The sequence below is a fragment of the Dasypus novemcinctus genome, chromosome 12, assembly GCF_030445035.2.
Source record: "Dasypus novemcinctus isolate mDasNov1 chromosome 12, mDasNov1.1.hap2, whole genome shotgun sequence".
Taxonomy (NCBI): domain Eukaryota; kingdom Metazoa; phylum Chordata; class Mammalia; order Cingulata; family Dasypodidae; genus Dasypus; species Dasypus novemcinctus.
Window position 1 is genome coordinate 2,910,016 of NC_080684.1, and position 21,199 is coordinate 2,931,214.

A 21,199-nucleotide genomic window follows, 5' to 3' on the forward strand; every position below is an offset into this window, starting at 1 on the left:
GGTCTGGTTTCCATACCTAAACTTCCAATCCTGGCTTCCCCACTAGAAAAGGTACTGGCTAGGGACCTTTCTTTTGGCCTACTCTTGCAGAGGTCTTAGAAAGTGGCCATGAGAGAGAACTCATTTTATGGCAACTGCCAGGGACCAAGTTTTGAGAAGCAAAGACCAATTACTCTGCAGCTTACAGACAAACAGCCTCAGGGTCCCCAGAAGTAATGCATTAGGAATCTGGGGCCTGAGTAAGGAACAAACCTCTGGTACAGCACAGGATGAGAGTCTCAGGGGTCTCACTAATAAAATATATGTGGGCATAGATAAGCCTTAATTTAAAAACTCACCAGTTTTTGGTGGGGGTCAGGAAGCATTACTTGCCTCTTTGTCTCCTGCCATGGCTTGCCAAATATGTTAGAATGCTCTGGGTTCTGGGCTTCTAGGTTCTTAGCTATGTCGTATAAAAGAATTTAAGTATATGCCATAGCGTAGGCAAAGGAGTAAAAAGTTTATTAAGAAACAAAAGAACTACCACATACCAGCTGAAGATACAACTAGAAAATGACCTTGAATTAAAGGTTCAATACGGATCAGCAGAATATCCCTGTCTACATATAATAACATGACTTCAAAATGCTGATTGACCTAATGTAAGGGGGAAATGGAAAGGAGAAATGAGATTATAAGGCTATGAGTCTCTAAAAAAGAGTCTGGAGGTTGTCAGAAGGAATGCCCTTATGCACAACTGAGCAGAGTCTGAGAGACAGATAAAGTAGATACAACCCCAGGTATTGGTTCTTTTGAGGGATAAAGAGACCCACGGGTTCTATGGTCATGGCAGATGGGGTTCACTGCCATGGCAGATGGCCCTTCTTTGGAGCTGGTGTTTCTGCGTGATGGAACTGGACTCAGAGGGGATCTCTTTTCACAAGACTTCCATGCTACTTTATTGGAATTGTAGTAGGTGCTGGGGTTTAAGATATATTTAGGGGATTTGAATCTCTGGACTGATAATATGACACCCAGGCCCAGAGCCTCAACAGACTTCAGCTCCTACACTTTGATTTATTGGACTTACCCCACTCAGCTAACATGGAGTTGAAGAAGGTCAACCTCCACACCATGGAGCCTAGAGTGTCTACAACTGAAAGCAGGAGGAGTGCATCCAGTATCCATATGGAATCTAAGCCCCCACTTGACATAGATGTGCAATGGACACAACTAATCCAATGTCCACAGAGAAAATGTGGAATGGATGTGGGAAGGGTAGCCATGGTGGCTGCTGGGTTTGGGGAATGGGAGGAAGAGATGAGATGTGGAGCCGGTTTCGGGACGTCGAGTTGTCCTGGGTGGTGCTTCACGGACAACTACGGGACATTGTAGATCCCCCCAGGGCCCACTGGATGGAACGTGGGGGAGTGTGGGCTATGATGCGGACCATTGACTATGGGGTGCAGTGATGCTCAGAGATGTACTTACCAGGTGCAATGGATGTGTCACGATGATGGGAGCGAGTGTTGCTGTGGGGGGAGTGGGCGGTGGGGGCGGTGGCGTTAAATGGGACCTCATATTTTTTTAATGTAATTTTAAAAAATAAATAAATAATTAAAAAAAAAAAAAAGAAAGAAAGAAAAGCTTATGCAACTCCAGACATGGTTATGGGCATGCTGCAGGGTGAGACGCACATGTGAGCCTCTAGGTTAGGCCTTTTTAAGACCATTCCTCCTCCCCGTTCCTAATGTTGGGGAGGGGCCCAGCTGTTTGCTCTTTTGATTGGTTCCCTCTTGATAGCTCTCAGGGTGCCAGTGGTGATTATGCATATTTTTGGAATTATCCAGACCTTTCCTTTGACTCACAAAGGGTTCCAAATGGGACCTCATGGCCAGGATCTCAGCTTTGTTTTTAGTACCGACTTTTTCCTCAGGGTGTTTCTGGGCAGGGCTTCATGGCTGTGGTCTCTGCCAGGCACCTCCTGTGACTCATATTTCCTTTTCCGTATACTAACCTGCCTGAATACTTAGCCCTGTCCAACAACAGATGGAAACCAAATAAATAAATTAGAGAAATTGAATGGAGCAGATGGGGATGACAGAGGTTGAATTTTTAAATTTATATGCGTTAAAAGAGTAGAATTATTATTACAATCATCAGGAATGTAAGCACAGCATTCAGATCGTATTAGAGTACATATAGCTCTTTGAGAAGCTGTTGCAATGTCTGACACCATTCAATTTTGTAGAATGGCTTTACCCAACAGGGTCATTTCAGTGTTAATAAGGGCTATCATTTAGAGCTTGAGGAATAAAATTAATTAGAGCTTCCACTCTAGCAATTACATCTTCAATTCCTAAGGAACAAAAATTGCTGCAAGGTGATTGTGCCAATGGAAGATGGAATGGAGCCATCTGGCTTATAGCAGGGGTAAGTTAGCTGCAGTAGATGGAGGGAAGTATGAACAGTTACTTGGGCCCATGGTACCCCCATGGTATATCTTCTCAACTTCCTGGGGGTAACCATGGCCACAGGCCTGTTACACAAATCCATTGTGTACCATTGGTGCTACCCAGTGTATTCTGTTTTCCCAATCACCAGCCTGTAAAGTGATTGTTTGCCAGCAATTTTCAGTTAACATGTGCCCTAATTAATTACTAAGGGAGGGATTGTGCTGCTGGGAGTGATTCTATTTTTCCCTCACAGCGGTGCTATTTGACTTAATTTACCATAACCAGGGGTGAGCCAAAACATTCTGTCCCAAAGTGGGAATGTCCAAACTCTTCTCTTATGCTTAAATTTTCAGTTTGATCATCTAATTGAGAATACTTCAAAGCAGTTCTAGTAGTCAGTTTATCTGAGAATCAGGGCCAGTGACCAGGTTTTGTTAAGTTTACTGGCAAATAGTCAGGGTTGGCTCTAGTTATATGTATGGTATTTAATATTTAATGCTCCTTCCCATTTTGCATTTCTTTTATAAAATATTTTAAAGCTTTCCAATCAGTACTTTGTACAGGAGCTATCCACCAGCGTAATTCAGAAATAATTGAAGTTGGCAGCTGCCTGCAGACCCAACAATTAGACTGGTTTACAGAGTTAGCATAAGAATGAGCCCATTGGAGAAACAAATTATTATCTTGTGATAGTACAGTTAAGAACAGGAAAAAGAGCATAAAATAGTTGAGTAATCATGTCCAGAGGATTCAATTGGGAGTGAATCCCAAATGTGTAAGAAAAATTAAATTATCTAGAATTCACAATCTTAGAAAAATAAGAAAAAGGGACAATTAACAGTAAACACAATAACCACCAGTCACTCATGAAGATGTTTTGAACAAATATTTGAGTTCATTCAGAGGTTCACAAGTATACTTATGTTATGATACTTCAGGTGGGTCAGTGGTAATGGCTATTTTTTGACTAAGTGGTGGAGAGTCACCTTGCAGGATTAGTTGTGGCTTGACTCTAATACAATGGGTCCATGGTTTGATGCCTTTTATCTTAAGAGAAGAGTGAGTGACAAGAAATATCAGATATGGTCCTACCCACTTGGAGTTTAATTGTGCTCAGATGTGTTTGTCTTTCCATATACACAACCACACCTAGTCCCCAGGTTGATAATTCTGTAAGGGAATATCGGTGGGGAACTTAAAAATATTTGGGAGTATAATTTCAGGCAGGGTAGCTCCTAAGCATTTCACATTTTGTACGGTGGCTAATTCAGAAATAGAATGCATATTGCCTTCTATATGTCATCTCAAAAGTCTTTAAATCTAGCCCACTTCAGGGTGCTACTTTTATCCTCAGGAGTGCAATAGGTAGGACTTTAACCCATTTTAGTTTTCTCTCTAGGCAGATTTTTGCTAGATGTTATTTTATGTTCAGTGCATGCATTCTGCCTAGAAGTGTGTAGTTGCCAATCAATGCCCAGTAAACTGGAAACAGCTGTGACTACTTTAGAAACAAAAGTGACACCATTGTCACTTTGAATGGAAAGAGGGAGTCAAAACCTAGGAATAATTTCCCTTAGTAGACATTTAACCACTTCATGGCCTTTTTGTCTGACAAGTAAAAGCTTCTTTGCATTCAGTAAAAGAATCAACTAACACTAACAGGTATCTAAAATTTTTGGTGGCTTTTGGCATCACAGTAAAATCAACTGGCCAGTCTTCAGCTCTGCCCAACCCTTGATAGTGCACTCCTTTTGTTAAGGTGGGGAACTTGGGGTGGGGTCAAGGATTTACTTGAGTGCACAGTCACACATTGATTAGTTATATTTTGAATGGCTCAGCATAAACTGGGCCTCACCAGGAACTGACTAATCCATTTATACAGTGTTTCACATCCATAATGAGTAATTTGGTGAAAGTATGTTATGATGGCTTTAAGGAGTCCCCCTGGGACAAGAATTTTATGCATATCATCATGTTCATTTCTACTTTCTAATAATCCTTGTTCTGTTAAATTTATGAATCCCTATTCTCTTGCCCTTGCTAAGGTTTTTATACTGAAAATTGAGGTTTCCCAAATTTTTCAAGCTCAGATAACCTTTCACTGTGAGGTAACATTGGGGTTTTGGGTAAAACATGTTGAGTTGCAGAAGAGGTTTCCATCTTGGACCTTTCCTTCTCTGCTTTATTTGCTAGCTTATTTCTTCTAGTTTCTTTGCTGTTAGTAGATTGATGTCCTTTACAGTGAATGGTTGCCAATTCCTTTGGTTGTTAAATTGTATATGGCAGTTACAAAATTAAATCTATGGATTTAATATCTTTATTGATAGTGGTTAACAAATGATGCTCTTTCCATATAGCCTCATGGGCATGCAGGATATCGAATTATATATCCTGCCATAACCCACTGAATGTACTAGGGAAGAGTGTGGACTACAATGTAAAATATAATCCATGTGGTGCAGCAGTGCTCCAAGTGTATTCACCAAATGCAATGAATGTGTCACAATGATGAAAGAGGTTGTTGATGTGGGAGGAGGGAGTGGTTGTACGTGGGGTATATGGGAACCTCTTATATTTTTTAATGTAACATTTTTTTGTGATCTGTATCTTTAAAAAACAAAAAGACAGTTAAAAAATAAAAATTGGGGAAAAAAAGGATATCTCTAGTTAGTATATATATTTGCTTTTTAACCTGCAAGCAATTGTAGGGCTCTTAAGAGAGCAACTAATTTATTGCTTTGTGCTAACGTTCTTGAGAGAAAAGTCTCTGCTGCTAGTATTTCAGTGAGAGTGACTACTGAGTAAGTAGCCTATCTTATGCTTTCCATGATTCATATAACTGCTCCCATCAGAGAATAATTCTAACTCTGGATCTGATAGTTGGGCATCAGTCAATCCTGGAAAGCTAGAGTCTATGCCATAAAGAAGTTGCACACAATCATGTCTAGGAGTTTTCCATTCTGCCTTTACATTAAATTTGGGTAGTAATATGCCTGCATTGAGTTTATCTATAGTTTTCAGAGTGACATTTGGGTTGTTTAGTAAAATGGCTTCATATTTGCTCAAATGGTCCATGGTTAACAATTTGATGTGGGCTGTGGGTGGGAGGCTCTTTGTTTCTTCAGAGATAACCTAAACTATCTGTGACTTGTGGGTGTGGGGTGATAAAAGGCTGCAGTCCCATGACAAGGACTCCAGTCCCAGGAAACAGTTTAACAATGCAAGGTCTATAAACTTTAAGTAGTCAGGGGAAATGCAAACCAAATATGCTAAAAGCTTACCTAGAATACCTAAGGTCCATGCTAAAAGCTTACTTAAGATGTGGAAGATATATATACTAATTCAAGCCTATTGAGAACTGAAACAAAAGAACCATTTAGCCTTTCCTCTCTGTATAAAAGGGAGTAAAAAATCTTGTTCCAACAATTAAAAACAAAAGCTGGGGGGGTACTGGGTTTCTGGCCGGGGGGTCTCTGTCGTGGTCCCTGGGGGAGCAGCGGCAGTCCCCCAGGTGCAACGGTAAGAACCAGGAAGGAATGAGGGCCCAACAGTGGGCACCTGATACTAATGGCTATGCTTGTGAGCCTATACACCTGCAATAAGAACAAGGCCTAGAGTACCATTGTGCCTGGGAGTTTCCTCCTGACAGCCTTCATGTTACTCAAATGTGGCCACTCTCAAAGCCAAACTCAGCATGTAGATGCAGTGCATTCCCCCCAGCGTGGGACATGACACCCGGGGATGAGCCTCCCTGGCACCGAGGGATCACTACCACATACCAGCTGAAGATGCAACTAGAAAATGACCTTGAATTAAAGGTTCAATGCGGATCAGCAGAATATCCCTGTCTACATATACATATAATAACATGACTTCAAAATGCTGTTTGACCTAATGTAAGGGGGAAATGGAAAGGAGAAATGAGTTTATAAGGCTACGAGTCTCTAAAAAAGAGTCTGAAGGTTGTCAGAAGGAATGCCCTTATGCACAACTGAGCAGAGTCTAAGAGACAGATAAAGTAGATACAACCCCAGGTATTGGTTCTTTTGAGGGATAAAGAGACCCACGGGTTCTATGGTCATGGCAGATGGGGTTCACTGCCATGTCAAATGGCCCTTCTTTGGAGCTGGTGTTTCTGCATGATGGAACTGGACTCAGAGGGAATCTCTTTTCACAAGACTTGCATGCTACTTTACTGGAATTGTAGTTGGTGCTGGGGTTTAAGATATATTTAGGGGATTTGAATCTCTGGACTGACAATATGATACCCAGGCCCAGAGCCTCAACAGACTTCAGCTCCTACACTCCGATTTATTGGACTTACCCCACTCAGCTAACATAGAGTTGAAGAAGGTCAGCCACCACACTATGGAGCCTAGAGTGTCTACAACTGAAAGCAGGAGGAGTGCATCCAGTATCCATGTAGAATCTAAGCCCCCACTGGACATAGAGGTGCAATGGACACAATCAATCCAATGTCCACAGAGAAAATGTGGCATTGGTGTGGGAAGGGTGGCCATGGTGGCTGGGTGTGGGGAATGGGAGGAAGAGATGAGATGGGGAGGCGTTTTCGGGATGTGGAGTTGTCCTGGGTGGTGCTTCAGGGACAATTACTGGACATTGTCGATCCCCCCAGATCCCACTGGATGGAACGTGGGAGAGTGTGTGCTATGATGTGGACCATTGACTATGGGGTGCAGTGATGCTCAGAGATGTACTTACCAGGTGCAATGAATGTGTCATGATGATGGGAGAGAGTGTTGCTGTGGGGGGAGTGGGGGGTGGGGGTGGTGGGGTTGAATGGGACCTCATATTTTTTTAATGTAATATTTAAAAAAAAATAAAATTAAATTAATTTAAAAAAAAAAAAAATCTTGTTCCAGGCTCAGGATTGAAACAGAAAGCTCCCGAATCCAGCCGGCCATCAATAAACCATTTTTCCTTCTCAAAATCATTCCTGAGTCCTGGCCTCTCTATGCGCAAATAATTGAACCTCTCTCAAATTCTACAACATTTTTGGCGACTCCGCCGGGATGGCAAATGAAGGCCAGAGATGGTAGCATTTTGCTGCTCCTTCCAAATCCCCGAGGAAGCCGGGAGGACTCGGGTGAACCCCAAATCTGGGCGCCCCTGGATTAAATTTAATCCAGAAAAGATGTGGGCTCCACCAGAATCTTCCCGACAAAAATCGAGGGTAATGGAAGGTCTGAAGAGAAAGATTCTGGGAACGAAAAAGAACTCTGAACATGGAAGAAGGTAAGACTCCCCGGGTGAGCACAGTCTGGAAAGTCCTAGCTTTAATTGCTAGGAAGGGAAGGCTGATCACCTCCCAAGAGAACCCTAGTAGCCCCAGAAAATTGGGGGGAAGCCGTTCTCTCTAGGCCTGGGAAAAGGAGAAAAACCAGGGAAAAGCCCTGGTGTTTTAGGTTTGTCTAACTGCATGTTAAAAGCTAGTACTAGTCTCACATCCACTAAAGGAGTGGAGTCTTGATTTTAATAGGAAGGGTTGTTTATAGGTTCGAGTCCTAATGTCCTGGAGAAAAACCGGGAAAAAGCCCTGGTGTTTTGAGTTTGTCTAACTGCATGTTAGAATCTGGTACTAGCCTTATATCCACTAAAGGAATGGAGACTTGATTTTAATAGGAAGGGCTGTTTATAGGTTCCAGTCCTAACGTCCTGGAAATTGGTCTGGATTTAAAAAAAAAAACTTGGTTGGTTACAGAAAAATGGATTGGCTTTTCTAGTGGAGGTTGGTCTGGGTGTAAAGTTAAACAGTGGAAAAAGTCTAGCTGAAATCTTTTGTTATGGTGCTAAATTGTGAATGAATTCGCTTCATACCAAATGTTAAGTGTTCTAAGGTTTGTGATGGCTGTGGGGGCAGCCATGCTGAAAATATATATAGAACTTGTGGTTCAGATTAGTGACCTTTGTGCTTCTGTCTTTGTCAGCTCAATGCTAGTGTTGGAATTGTGTGGTTATGTAAAGAAGAATTCAGCTGAGCTGGAGCCCTCCCTTGCCATTGGCAAGGGGGTGAAATGATTATGGGGCAAAACTGAGGAATCTGGATGTTTGCGGAGTCTAGATGTTTGTGCATGCTCTGCTGTCTTGTCTCTGGTCTGCCCCTTTGCCGGGGCTTGGAGGCCATCTGTGTCCATGCCACGCACCCTGGGAGAGATGCCGAATTTGAGTAAGTTCTGTCTGCCCATTTTGGCTGAAAGCTGGAAAGGGGGCTTGGCTTGCCCCTTTCCAGTGAGTCCACACCTTCTATTCATAAGCCACATTCTTGTTTGATTGTTGTGCACCTGACTGCCTGCAAGGGGGGGAAGTGAGGGAGGTGAAAAGCAGAATCAGAATAAATGCAGTAAAGTTCCCTCCATAGGGTGTCAAAGCCAAAATATGTTTGCATTCTGCCCAGGTTCTTAGAAGGTATTGTAGTAACTTTAAGTAAGAGAATGTGTTCTGTGAAGGTAAAATTTGTCTTAAAGGTATAAATAATTATAAAAGTTTAACAAAGCATTGTTTAAATTAAGGTATTTAAATGGCTAATTGCAGAAAGTTATTATTAAAGAAAAACTGAATTGATAATAATAATAAAAGGTAATTTTATAACAAGAAAACTTTTCTTTGGCAGTAAGCCTCCCCTGCCAACTTGCTTCCAAAAAAACTTTCTGGTATTATATGCTACTAAATATTTAAAGTGAAGAAAAGTTCATTATTTTAACAAGCTTGTTTAGTATTAATGGCAATTATATGTTGTAAGAAGTTTGCCTGGTAACTTAGTATGTGGAATATATGGAATGTGTTTTTATTGTTAAGGAAACAGAAGATGATTTTGTCCCTAAGATAAAATGATTAATTATTGGAAAGAGTAGAGTATGGGACAAAACCTGAATGAATACTGAAAGTGTAGAAGGTTTGTGGAAGGAAAATTTTATGATTAAAATTGAGTAAAATCAGTATACAAAGAAAATCTGTTTTATCAAAATAGCTTCTTGTGCTTTAACCTCATCATTTCCTCAGTGTTTGAAGAAGAGTCTTACCTCTTTTAAAAGAACATAATGTTCTAGAAATCAAATCCTGAAAAGTAGCTTTTTATTTCAAACTAACTGCAAGAGATTTATTCTTTTACTTTAAAGGAAAAATTAAAGTAATGGTTAAGTTCATTTAATATGTTATAAATCAAATGAAAGGTATTTAAAGGTGTTATAAAATTAACAGGCTTTTTAAAAATTAATAAAAACTGTAATTAAGAGTTAATCATTTATAAATGCATTTATATTATAAAACAGTGAAAAGATAATAACTGAAATTGTAGCTGAGTGAATTTAGCCTGAAACTATTATTTAAGTGTAAATTCTAAACTAACCTTTCCTTTGTTTATGGTTACTTCAAGCCTAACCTCACCCCTTGCCTTTGCCTATGGTTATTTCATAATTGAGAAGAGCTGGGACAGCACTGTCTCCTCTCCTGTTATTAGTAACCCTTTCTCTCATGAATTCAAGTGTAAACTAAATAAATTGCTGCCTGATGGAATAAGGTTAAATGACCACTGGAGTTTTATTATCTCCAAAATCAAAAGGGGGGGTGGAGGGGGAAAAGTCTCCTGCCCTGGCAGTCAGTGTTCCTAAGAGTAGTAATTCATGAGAAAAACCAATCTGTCTCCCTGGGGCTTCAAATAGCCTCAGTAAATATATATAAAATTAATCTTGTTTACCCAAAATTCTGCTAATTTCAAAGTAAAATATAAAGTTCTGAAACAAAAATAGTGCTAAAGCATTGAGAACATTTTAGTTACAATCCATTAATTAAAAAAATTCTTGTGTAAAACTGCATGGTCATAGTGTAAAACTGCACAGTCATAGTGCAAATTAAGAAAAGTTTCAGGAGTCTTTGAAATGTTTTGCAGTCACACTTGTTTTGTAAAAATTAGAAGTTTATAGTAACTAAAGTTATGTTTTTGTGTCAAACTATTCATGTCTGCCTATTTGCTCAAATTGTTAAAAATTAAATATGCAGTTATATATGTAGATAAATATTCTTAAAGCCCAAATTAAACTAAGCAGGATGAAAAGGTCATATAGAAATCTGATTATAGAAACAATTGGGAAAGGGCCTCCTCTTTGCAAAAGTTTTAAAGGCAAGACTAGGTGTGGTAGATTAAACCTATCTACTAGGCTAGGGAATTAAGAATCAGTTTGCCCGGTAATTTCCCAGTTTAAACCTTTTGTCAGCCGTAAAATGTAAAAAAAAACAAGGATTAGGTTAGTTTTCACATAAAGAAAAAAAAATGTTGATTGGTGTAACCTGTTGGCCTGCTGCCTCAGTCTCCCACTCCCAGGTTGGACAGCAGTGGAGAAGATCAGTTTAGGCCAGTGCTATGGGCAGTGAAAGGATGCCCAAGAAGGAGCTAGGTCGGTGCCGTTTCAGCACTAAATTCTATTCCTTATTTAACAAAGGGGAACTAAAATGGTTAGAATGTGATAGAGAAAGCAGTTAAATCACAAACTTTTGCATGGGAAAGTTAGATCTTCTCAGATAAGCTGTAACTTCTGAAGTATCCAATCTATGGAGAAACAGAGGAAGAGCTTGCGTGCTATGCTTAGGGGTATAAATTGTGTCATTTTTCTTTGTTTGGGGCGCCAGCCATATCTGGCTCTGCACCCCTTCTTGCAGATTGAGAATAAATTATTTTCTTCTTCTTCTCCACAATCTGGTGAGCCTTATTTTCTTCCAGAAGATTTCTTTCCAACATAATAAAGGTAATTAGTGGCTCTATTAACAAATTTCAGTAAATAAAGTCCATAAAAACTATGGAGAGATCTTTCCTGGATTATGATTAAACAAATTAAGTAATTCTGTAATGTGTTTTAAAACCTGGTAGTCAGTATGCTTTTAAATTATTTGTTTTCATAACTTAAAGAAAAGAAGTTTTTAGCTTCCTGTAAGGGAAAAAGAGAACATTCCTTGCATAAACTATAATGGTTTCAATTTTATTTAACTTGAATGTAATCTCCCATAGTTAATTTATAAACTAAATTAACATTATATGTACGAAATCTTTAGAGTAATAAAATTATAAAAGTCCACATTGGTAAAATTAGGCTAAAAGAAAAAATTGTAGATATACTCTCAAGTAAATAGAGTAAATTTCTTTGGTTGGTAATTGTAATTTATCAAATTTATTTAAACAAGAGGTGGCTAGTCAATGTGGTTATAGTCAATTATAAAGAGTTTGTAAAACATCTTCCAAACTGAAAATGTTTAAATAGTTCTAGTTCTAAAAGTCATTCTTAACTAAAACTTAGATTGGTATTGGCTGCAAAAAAATAACTTCGTAATAAGAAAACCTGTCTGAAGGCCACTGCAAGGTACATATTTAAGTAAATGGTAATAAAAGGTTATCTTGATTCTATTGGAAATATTCTATTTTCATTTTAACAATGAAAAATAATTTTTTTTTCCTCTATTACTAAAGTAAAGTACCTACGGTTATCTTCATGGTAAAATTGTGTAAGTAAACAGTCATTTGATACACGATGTGTTGCATTAAATTGTTTAAAAATATATATATAAAAACAAGGAATAAACTAACATTATCAAACTCTTGTGCATTCAAACCAGGCCTTGTATACCTTGCATTTTGCCTCTCCATGTGAGTTATTGGCTAGGCTGGGCACTGACACCTCAGTTAAAAATATTTGCTATATCAGCCTCTGGTTCTGCTCCTGAAGTCGATGGAAACTACGCTGCAGTTTCAAGCTCCTGCAGCAGCCAATAATGACTCAATACAGCCAAGTGTAAAATGGACATAGCCTCCAGACTGGCACTGTTCCATAGTGCCAGAGAGCACTATGCACCAGGCTAGTAGAATACTGGAAAATCTCTCTAGGATCAATGATGCTGCCACTTGCTCACTGCGTGAAGAACATGCTAAGTGGAGCCATGATACCAGGATACTGTAAGTGAAACTTAAACACAGTTGGCATTATGGCCTGCTCTCATGGACAGATAACATGTAAAGTATTACAAACCTGAAACTTAAAACTATTAATTGCAACTCTAAATCCTTTGCATTAAGTAATAATACATTAATTAATATTAAGTACTATACTCTTATCCTGTGCTAAATGTATGCCTAATAATTATAACGTTATCTTTTCTGTTTTGGATCAAGTGCAAAAGTATATTGGACATGTTAAATTCCTAGTAAATTCATTTTTTAAACAGTCAATAAACATGTCTATGGAATAAGGTGGCAGTCTCAGCCAGGCTCAGTCAACTTACTATATTCTGCTGTACTCTACTGTGTAGCAAAGGTGAGGCTTTTGCTTGCTGATGGTGAGTCACCTATTGAACAAGTCAAAATTGCTAGAACTTGTACAATTAAAACTGAGGTGTAAAAAAACCTTTATTCTGTAGTTCTGATCACTCCCACAGTTTGAAAACTTAAGAGAATTTCCAACTTAGTGTTCTAATCCTGAATGAAGCCAGTTGCCCAAGGAGTGCCAGATCACCAGGAGCATCTAACGGAGCAAATGAGTGCCAATCATTGAACAGCTTGGAATGTGTCTTAAGACAAAGCTAAGTGTCTGTTGCAATTTCTCTTTAAAGATAAATAATTTAAAAAAGAATATATATGCTGTTCCCACCAGCTTTTAAGAAGGAGTGCCATCTTTAATAGGCACCGAACCTTGTCTACCTGTGTAATCCAATGTCCTCTTTTAAAAACGGGTATTCCAAAATTTTAATTAAGTTTGTTTCTTTCAGAGTGAACATCTTATTAACCATATAAAAACTTCATCCAACTTTGTACAGAATGCCGAATCCATCTTCCTCCAGTTAAAATAAAATAAGAAGTTTACATCTTGTTAGGCAATGACTACAGCCTATGGCCAGCAGGAAGCAGTTACAGAAAAGAGATCATCTCCCTTCAGCATCCCTTTTAGATTAAAGGTGTAAACTCTTTAAGGGTAAAACAAAATTAATAGATGAATCTGGAACCTGACTAGAAATCCACTTGAGCTCCAGTGGCCCCAGGATGTCTGCAGGGGGTCCCTGCCCCAGGATTCTGCTGTCCAGAATAAAAACTTCTAAACTTCTAAAAACAGTCCTGGAAGCTACACTAAAAATTGATGAATCCACCTCATAGCTCCAACAATAATTATGCCAAAGCTTAACAAGTTAAACTTTGGCAAAGGGGGGAAATGATGTGGGCTATGGGTGGGAGGCTCTTTGTCTCTTCAGAGATAACCTAAACTATCTGTGACTTGTGGGTGTGGGATGATAAAAGGCTGCAGTCCCATGACAAGGACGCCAGTCCCAGGAAACAGTTTAACAATGCAAGGTCTATAAACTTTAAGTAGTCAGGGGAAATGCAAACCAAATATGCTAAAAGCTTACCTAGAATACCTAAGGTCCATGCTAAAAGCTTACCTAAGATGTGGAAGATATATATGCTAATTCAAGCCTATTGAGAACTAAAACAAAAGAACCATTTAGCCTTTCCTCTGCATAAAAGGGAGTCAAAAATCTTGTTCCAGGCTTGGGATTGAAACAGAAAACTCCCGAGTCCGGCCGGCCATCAATAAACCATTTTTCCTTCTCAAAATCATTCCTGAGTCCTGGCCTCTCTATACGCAAATAATTAAACCTCTCTCAAATTCTACAACAAATTAACCCCCTTTTTTCCCTATATAGTAAGAATGGAAAATGGGTTGAAACTCAAAAGGGAGAGCCCAATGTGAACAAACTTCTCTGCTTCCTAGAGAAGGTGAAAGGTGGCAGCCACAGCTTGCAAGCAGGCTGGCCATCTTGGCCTATAGAGTCAAGCTGCTTTGATAAATGAACTGGCCAGATGTTTCCTCCAAATTCTTGTACTAATACTCCCAATGCAATGCCTTGCCTTTCATATACATACAATGCAAATTCTTTCACTTGGTTGGGGAGTCCTAGGGAGGGGGCTGAGAGGATCTTATCCTTAAGTTCTTGAAATTCCAGGGAATATTCTGGAAGCCATTCTAAATCATCTTCTTTCCCCTTTAAGGCTTCTTATGGAGATTTACCAATGAGCCCAAAATTTGGTATCTAGATCCTGCAAATATGAGCCATACCTATTAACCTTCTAACTTCCTTTCTGTATTTGGGCCCCAGCACTCACTATAAAGTTCCTTTCTGCTAGGTAGCAGGGCTTGTTTTCCTTCTGACAATTCAAACCCAAGGTGTTTAACATAACTTTGTATTATTTTAGCTTTCTTTTCAGATACTTTGTATCCTTTCTCTGCTAGCCTCTTTAGCATTACTATTGTGTATTGATTTCAGGCTTCCTGAGTTTTGCTTACCATGAATATAACACCAACAGGCTGAAGGAAAAGTCCTTCTTAGGGTGGTATTCCTGGACAGTGTCTGCCCAAAAAGATTTGGGACATTTTTGAATCCTCCTGTCAAGATGGTCCAACAATATTGTTGTTTTATTCCAGTATTGCAATCCTCCTGTTCAAAGCAAGACACTTTTGTGATTCTTTCCCTAAGAGTATGCAGTAAAAAGCATCTTTGAAGTTCAAAACAGGGAACCAAGCATAGGCATCTGAGGTACTGACAGAGTGTATATGGATTAGTCACTACTATCAGGTGGCTAATAGTTTTTAAGTCATACACAAATCTCTCCTTTTGTGTGCCAGGTCAGGTAAGATGGGCATGTTAAAGTCTGACAAGCAAGGTCCAATTAGGTCCCAATTGAAAGCATGAGAATTGCATCCATCATCCATGTGGAATCTAAGCCCCCTCTTGACATAGAGGGGGACTGGACATAACCATCCCAGGGCCCACAGGATGGAGGGATAGAGTGTGGATTAGAGTGGACTTACTGGTGTTCTGCTGGGGAACTATTGTGATTAGTAAGGGAAGAAATTGTAGTATTGATATGGAGAAAGTGGCCACAGTAGCTGCTGATGGTAAGAAGGGGAAAGCAGAATGATGTGGGGATATTTTCAGGATTTGGAGTTGTTCTGGGTGGTCCTGCAGGGACAGATGCTGGACATTGTGTGCCCTACCATGGCCCACTGGGTGGACTGGGGGAGAGTGTGGATTACAATGTTGACCACTGTCCTCCAAAATGTATTCACCAGATGCAGTAAATATGCCATGATGATGGAAGAGGTTGTTGATGTGGGAGGAGTGGGGTATGGGGGGTGGGGGTATACGGGGACCTCATACTTTTTTAATGTAACATTTAAAAGAAAATTTTTAAAAAACTGTGATGCCTACTTTTGCTTTGTATCTAATTGGGCACTTTCGTAAGAGTACAGGAGTGCTATTCAGCTGCATTCTTACCTTTACCTCTTGTGCATTTTTCACCTATCCCAGAGGACCCCTGCAGCCTGCACTTTGCTGGTTCATGTTTTATTTCTTCAGGCACTCCAAACTTATTGATGCTTTCTGTCCGGGCCAGCAAGTTCACTTGGAAGGTACAGGTATGTGCTGCCAACATCTGCATGTTAACTTCAGTGGGTGACAGAGAAGTTTGTAGCTTTGGAAGCAAGTCCTGTCTGAGAAGGGGAATGGGGCATTCAGGCATGTGGAGAAATGTATGTTATTTGGGTCTCCAGCTTGACATTGGAGAAGCTGTAGAAAGAAATGACCATTGGTAATTCCTGGCAATCCAAAAACAGAGACAGACTCATTTCACTTATGAGTAAGCTTTTTTTCAAAATTGAAAATTTGCCCTGTATCCACAGAAAATCTACTAATTTATTACGTACTTGGAGAGAGACCCAAGGTTCTTTGTGCATGATCAGGATTATTTCCTAACCAGTGAAAAATGTCCCTGGGCCACAATATTCCATATTACTGTCTTTTTTATTTTTATTTATTTTTTGACTGCTTGGGCTGTTCCTATTATATTGTTAGGTTGATCATTTTTAAAAATTTTCTTATTGTATTTTTTTGAAGATACATAGATAACAAAAAAATGTTACATTAAAAAATATAAGAGGTTCCCATATACCCCACATACCACCACCCCCTCCTCCCACATCAACAACCTCTTTCATCACTGTGACACATTCATTGCGTTTGGTGAATACACTTGGAGCACTGCTGCACCAAATGGATTATAGTTTACATTGTAGTCCATGCTCTCCCCCAGTCCATTCAATGGGCTGTGGCAGGATATATAATGTTCAGCATCTGTCCTTGCATTGGTATTACTGTCTTTGCCCCCTGTAAGCTGTGTGCATTGAGCTGCATGGTGATGAGACTTTAGTGCTTCCTTCTTTATGAGATGAGGACTTTACCACTTTCAATGCTCCACTTGTTTGCAATGAGTACATTGAGCTTTTCTGGGGGTCCCAGAAATCTCACCTTTCATTGGTTCCCATTGTTTTTGGAGGATTTTGCTCAGTACTGCTCCTAAAAGATCAGTTAAGTTAGTCCAATATGCAAATATTTTCTTATGGTGCTTTTCTTAGGCCTCTTCCTAGTTATAAAACACTCTGGAAGCAACCTCTATGAGACCTGAAATTGGCAATCCTGGTCCTCCTTTTACTTATTGCAGTTGCAATAAATATCAGAAGTGCTTTGACAGATGAAAGACTGATTGGCTTTCCACCAATTAACAAGATCTAATGGGGCTATGTCTGTGAACTGGTGATTCACCTCAAGGAGTCTCTCAAGGAAAATAGATGGATTCTCATCTGGCTCTTGGACAATTTTTTGAATTTTGCTTAAATTGTTTTGCTTGGGGACCCCATTTCTGAGTCAAACAATTATAAAAGCTTTGTAATGATCCAGTTGAGCTCAATCCTCTTGTTCGTTTGGATTTCAATTGGAGCCAGTTATTAGAACTGCCAGACCCCCCAGGACATGACTAGGATAGTGAGGATTACTATTGGCTAGAAAATCAGCCTGATCTTCATCCTTTTCTAGTACAATTTGCTTTTCCTCTGAAAAAATTATATTCAGTAAAGACTGACTATTTGCCCAATGCAGGTTGTAGGTTCTGAATGTAGATTTGCAGAGATTTTCCATATTTCTGGGGTCCTCTCTATAGCTAGGGATTTGATCTTTCTAATTATATAGAGCCAGTGTTGAAGATGGAGGGTGCTCATATAGACAACCCCTTGGTTGTCCTGGTTCATCTATTCCTGCAGATACTTGTTAAAAAGGAAATTGGCCCAGAATTTATTCCCCTAAGATACAGGCAACATGCCTAAATGTCACACCACTCTGGGTGTGGGGTGAGTAAGCCCTTTCAAATACTTTTCCATCCCACTGATTTGGGGATGGAAGAGATATAGGAGATGTTGCAATCTCAAGTCTCAAGGTGTTTGAAGTGATGGTATTTAAAAACATCATCAGTGGGATTAGAATAGGAAGGGATCATTTTCTCACTTTTATTCACCCATCCTTACAGCTTTTTAACTCTGCTTTGGTTCAGAGGGTTGATTAATTCCTTAGCTAACTGGGGTGGTAAACCTTTACCATTTTTGTCTTTCCAAAGTTGGGGAACCAGGGCATGATGAACTGACATTACACCATGTCTGAAACATTCTCTCAGAAGTTTTTCATTTGGGGCTAACTCCCTAAAACATTGAATATAAGGATTCTTATCCCATTTACTTAATCTCTGCAGAATAGATCCAATTACGGAATAGTATTGTTCTCTAAGGACCCTTGTGCTGGTCATTTCTTTTCATCCTCTGATGCATATTGAGACCAGAAAAAGATCACTCTCATTTTTGTCATAGGTTCATATACAAATTGCCCCAATGCTTAATAGTACAACCTAGTAAATTGCTTTTATTCTTTTCCACAGAACTCTGGTTATTTCCCATTTCAGTTAAGTTTGATTAAACAAGTACCAAGAAACCAAGACCTAGACACCCTCTACCAGAGGCTGCTCCCTTTCCTGTTTCAAGCCCAAATACCAAGCATGACAAATTGCCACTTAGCACTTCAGTAGGAGCTACTGTGTTGCTGAGAAGGACAGTACAACTTTCTCACACAGAAGAGAACCTGTTTTCTTTCATAATCTCCCACCTTTAGGGATCCCAGATGTCTAGGGCAAAAGACTCCTTTACCAAATCTTGGAATAAAATACTCCTATGGACACAGAACCAGAACCCATGAACATCTTACATCTGGAATCCAGGAGTCCACAAAGCAGTATCATTCTCACAAGGACAACTGTCCCATCTAGTTTGCCAAATTGAAGGTAACAAAAATGGTCCATGGGCTCATTGACAGACATACTGAACTAGGCTAGGAAGTAAAAGTAGCTGTATTGGCTGGTCACAGACAGGAGATTGAAAAAATCTTACATCTACCTTTCTGTTGAGGGTTTTTTTTACAGGTTTTTTACATTTTTTACAGGTTTGAAACAAAGAAAGCTAATCATTGAGTTGAGATGTATGGGAATGGACAAGGAGTTTCTCTATTATTCTGTTCTGGTTAACATCAAGATACATATCATATCTGGTGTCTCTGATTCTTATGGTGATAAGAATAAAAGAGTCAGTGAAGCATTACGTGTATACGTTGTACATTTTTCATTATAAACAAGAAGAAAAAGGTCTGGTTAACATCAAATTAGAAAGGGCTATGTGCTTTCCTCCAGAAACATTGTTCACCCTATTTTGCTTGTTCATGTACACATACATTTTATTTTATGCTACAGAAACTAGGATGAGATCACATAGGACTATATAAGAAAATTATAAAACTTGAGCAATTATATAAAATGCTTGCAACAAAAATAAGACATTTTTAATTTCCTAAGAATGAATTTAAATAGAAAATGACATAATATGTATTTCAGTATGAATACCTATACCTAAAATGGAAATACATTGCTTGATTTTTACAACAGAAGCTATTCCTATATTGCTCAAGATATAGCAATAATTTTATAATTTTAATTTTAAAAATTCTTTAAAGCACATCTTATTCATAGAAAACCAACAGTGAAACTTAATCATTTATTTGGGGAACCCCTAATATTTTGAAGTTTGAAGCAAGATCTGACATAATGAGACATATACTGGATGGTCTTTCTCTTACTTGATAATAAAATATACACACACTAGAACAATTAAAACTTTTCTTTGCAAAATTCTTTCAACACAAATGCTTCTACTTGTATCAAGTCACAGAATGAGAAAATATTGGTAGATTACAGCTCTTCTTAGATAAACAGATTAGTAAGAATCATCTTGCTATAGGTGCTCTACAGTACTTAACCCAACACAACAAAAATCTGTAAAAGTGTGATGTCTCTTTGAAAAGCCAGAAAGGTTGATTTTAAGACTTTAAAAAAATTTTTTTAATTGCCTTTCTTAAAAGATACATAGATCACAAAAAATATTACATTAAAAAAAAAATGAGGTTCCCATATACCCCACACCTCACCGCACTCCTCCCTTATCAACAACCTCTTCCATTATTGTGGCACATTCATTGCATTTGGTAAATTTTGGAGCACGGCTGCACTGCATGGATTATAGTTTACATTGTACTTTACACTCTCCTCCAGTACATTCAGTGGGTTATGGCAGGATATGTAATGTCCAGCATCTGTTCCTGCAATATCATTTAGGACAAACCCAACTCCCAAAAAAGCCCCCACATCACATCTCTTCTTCCCTCTCCCTTCCCTCAGCAACTGCATGGTCACTGTCTCCACATCAATGATACAATTTCTTCAATTGTTAGATTCACAATCGTTCTATAGTAGAATACCAGTAAATCCACTCTAATCTGTATTTTATTCCTCTATCCTGTGGACCCTGGGATGGTGATGTCTGCTCCACCTCTAAATCAAGAGGGGGCTTAGATGCCACATGATCAATGGATGTAATTCTCCTGCTTGCAGTTCTGGGCACTCTCGGGTCCCTGGTATGGTGGTTGACCATCTTCACCACCCTGTTAGCTGACCTGGGTAACTTCAATGAACCGGAGAGTAGGAGTTGCAACTCTTCTGAGGCTCAGGGCCCAGCTGGCACATGGGCAGTCCAGAGATTCAAGTCTCCTAAGTATACACCAACTCCAGTGTCAACCACAGGTTCAGTAAAGGTGACAGAAGAGACATGGATAGAAAGGTCACATCAGTGTTCCTCCCCTGCCATAGTTGAACCCCTCTGTGGTCCAAAACTTCAAAAATGAAGCCTAATATATTGCTAAATTCAATTAGTGGGAAAATGAAATATTAATGATAGATTTAAAGATTAGAAATAGAATACATACTAATTTAGAAAAACTAAAATAAAGTAAAAATGGGAGTCCCCTATATTGTATAGGTGACTTTACTGTGATCTAAACTTTTTTGAAGGCAAAATTTAAAAAAAGGTGTAGACACTGAGGAAAGAATGAAAGAAATTGCCTTTTCATTGTAGATAAAGGGCAAGTAATAAAAATAACCTATTACAGTGATGAAAGGCAAAATGTCAAAAATAAAGTTTTAGGATTTTGAGACTTTAGAAGGAATTGAATGACAAAAGGCAAGCCTTGATTATCTTGACTAAAATGAGTTAATTAAGGTATTTCTCTGGAATTATGGGACTGATGATATTATCAACTGCATCAAAAGAGAGTTCACCATCAAAATGGTGCTTTTCCTGGAGAGAAGGAAACTAAACTACAGAATGTGGTGAAAGCAGCCTTTTTAAGACTTTGAATCTTTGCCTTCTCACTCTGTTTGTGTTCTAATGAGGAAGGGAGAGAATTTTAACCAGGTAGGAGATGCTTAATTTATTGTGTAAGTGATTTTCTTT

At 39.0% G+C, this 21,199-nt stretch overlaps 1 protein-coding gene across 30 annotated transcripts in view; it reads left to right on the top strand.

Annotated features, from left to right (window-relative positions):
- Nucleotides 1–21,199, top strand: part of LOC101422035 (zinc finger protein 596-like) — a 63,526-nt gene that overhangs the window by 31,607 nt on the left and 10,720 nt on the right. For 10 of the 30 annotated variants that reach the window (XM_023585566.2, XM_023585563.2, XM_023585568.3 and 7 more), the window contains one exon: nucleotides 15,798–15,904. The exons of 12 other annotated variants lie outside the window; for them this stretch is intronic. The gene's annotated coding sequence lies outside the window, so the exon portion shown is untranslated. The remainder of the gene's footprint in view (nucleotides 1–15,797; nucleotides 15,905–21,199) is intronic. 8 more of the 30 variants (XM_058307739.2, XM_058307755.1, XM_058307757.1 and 5 more) reach the window with 1 other exon arrangement.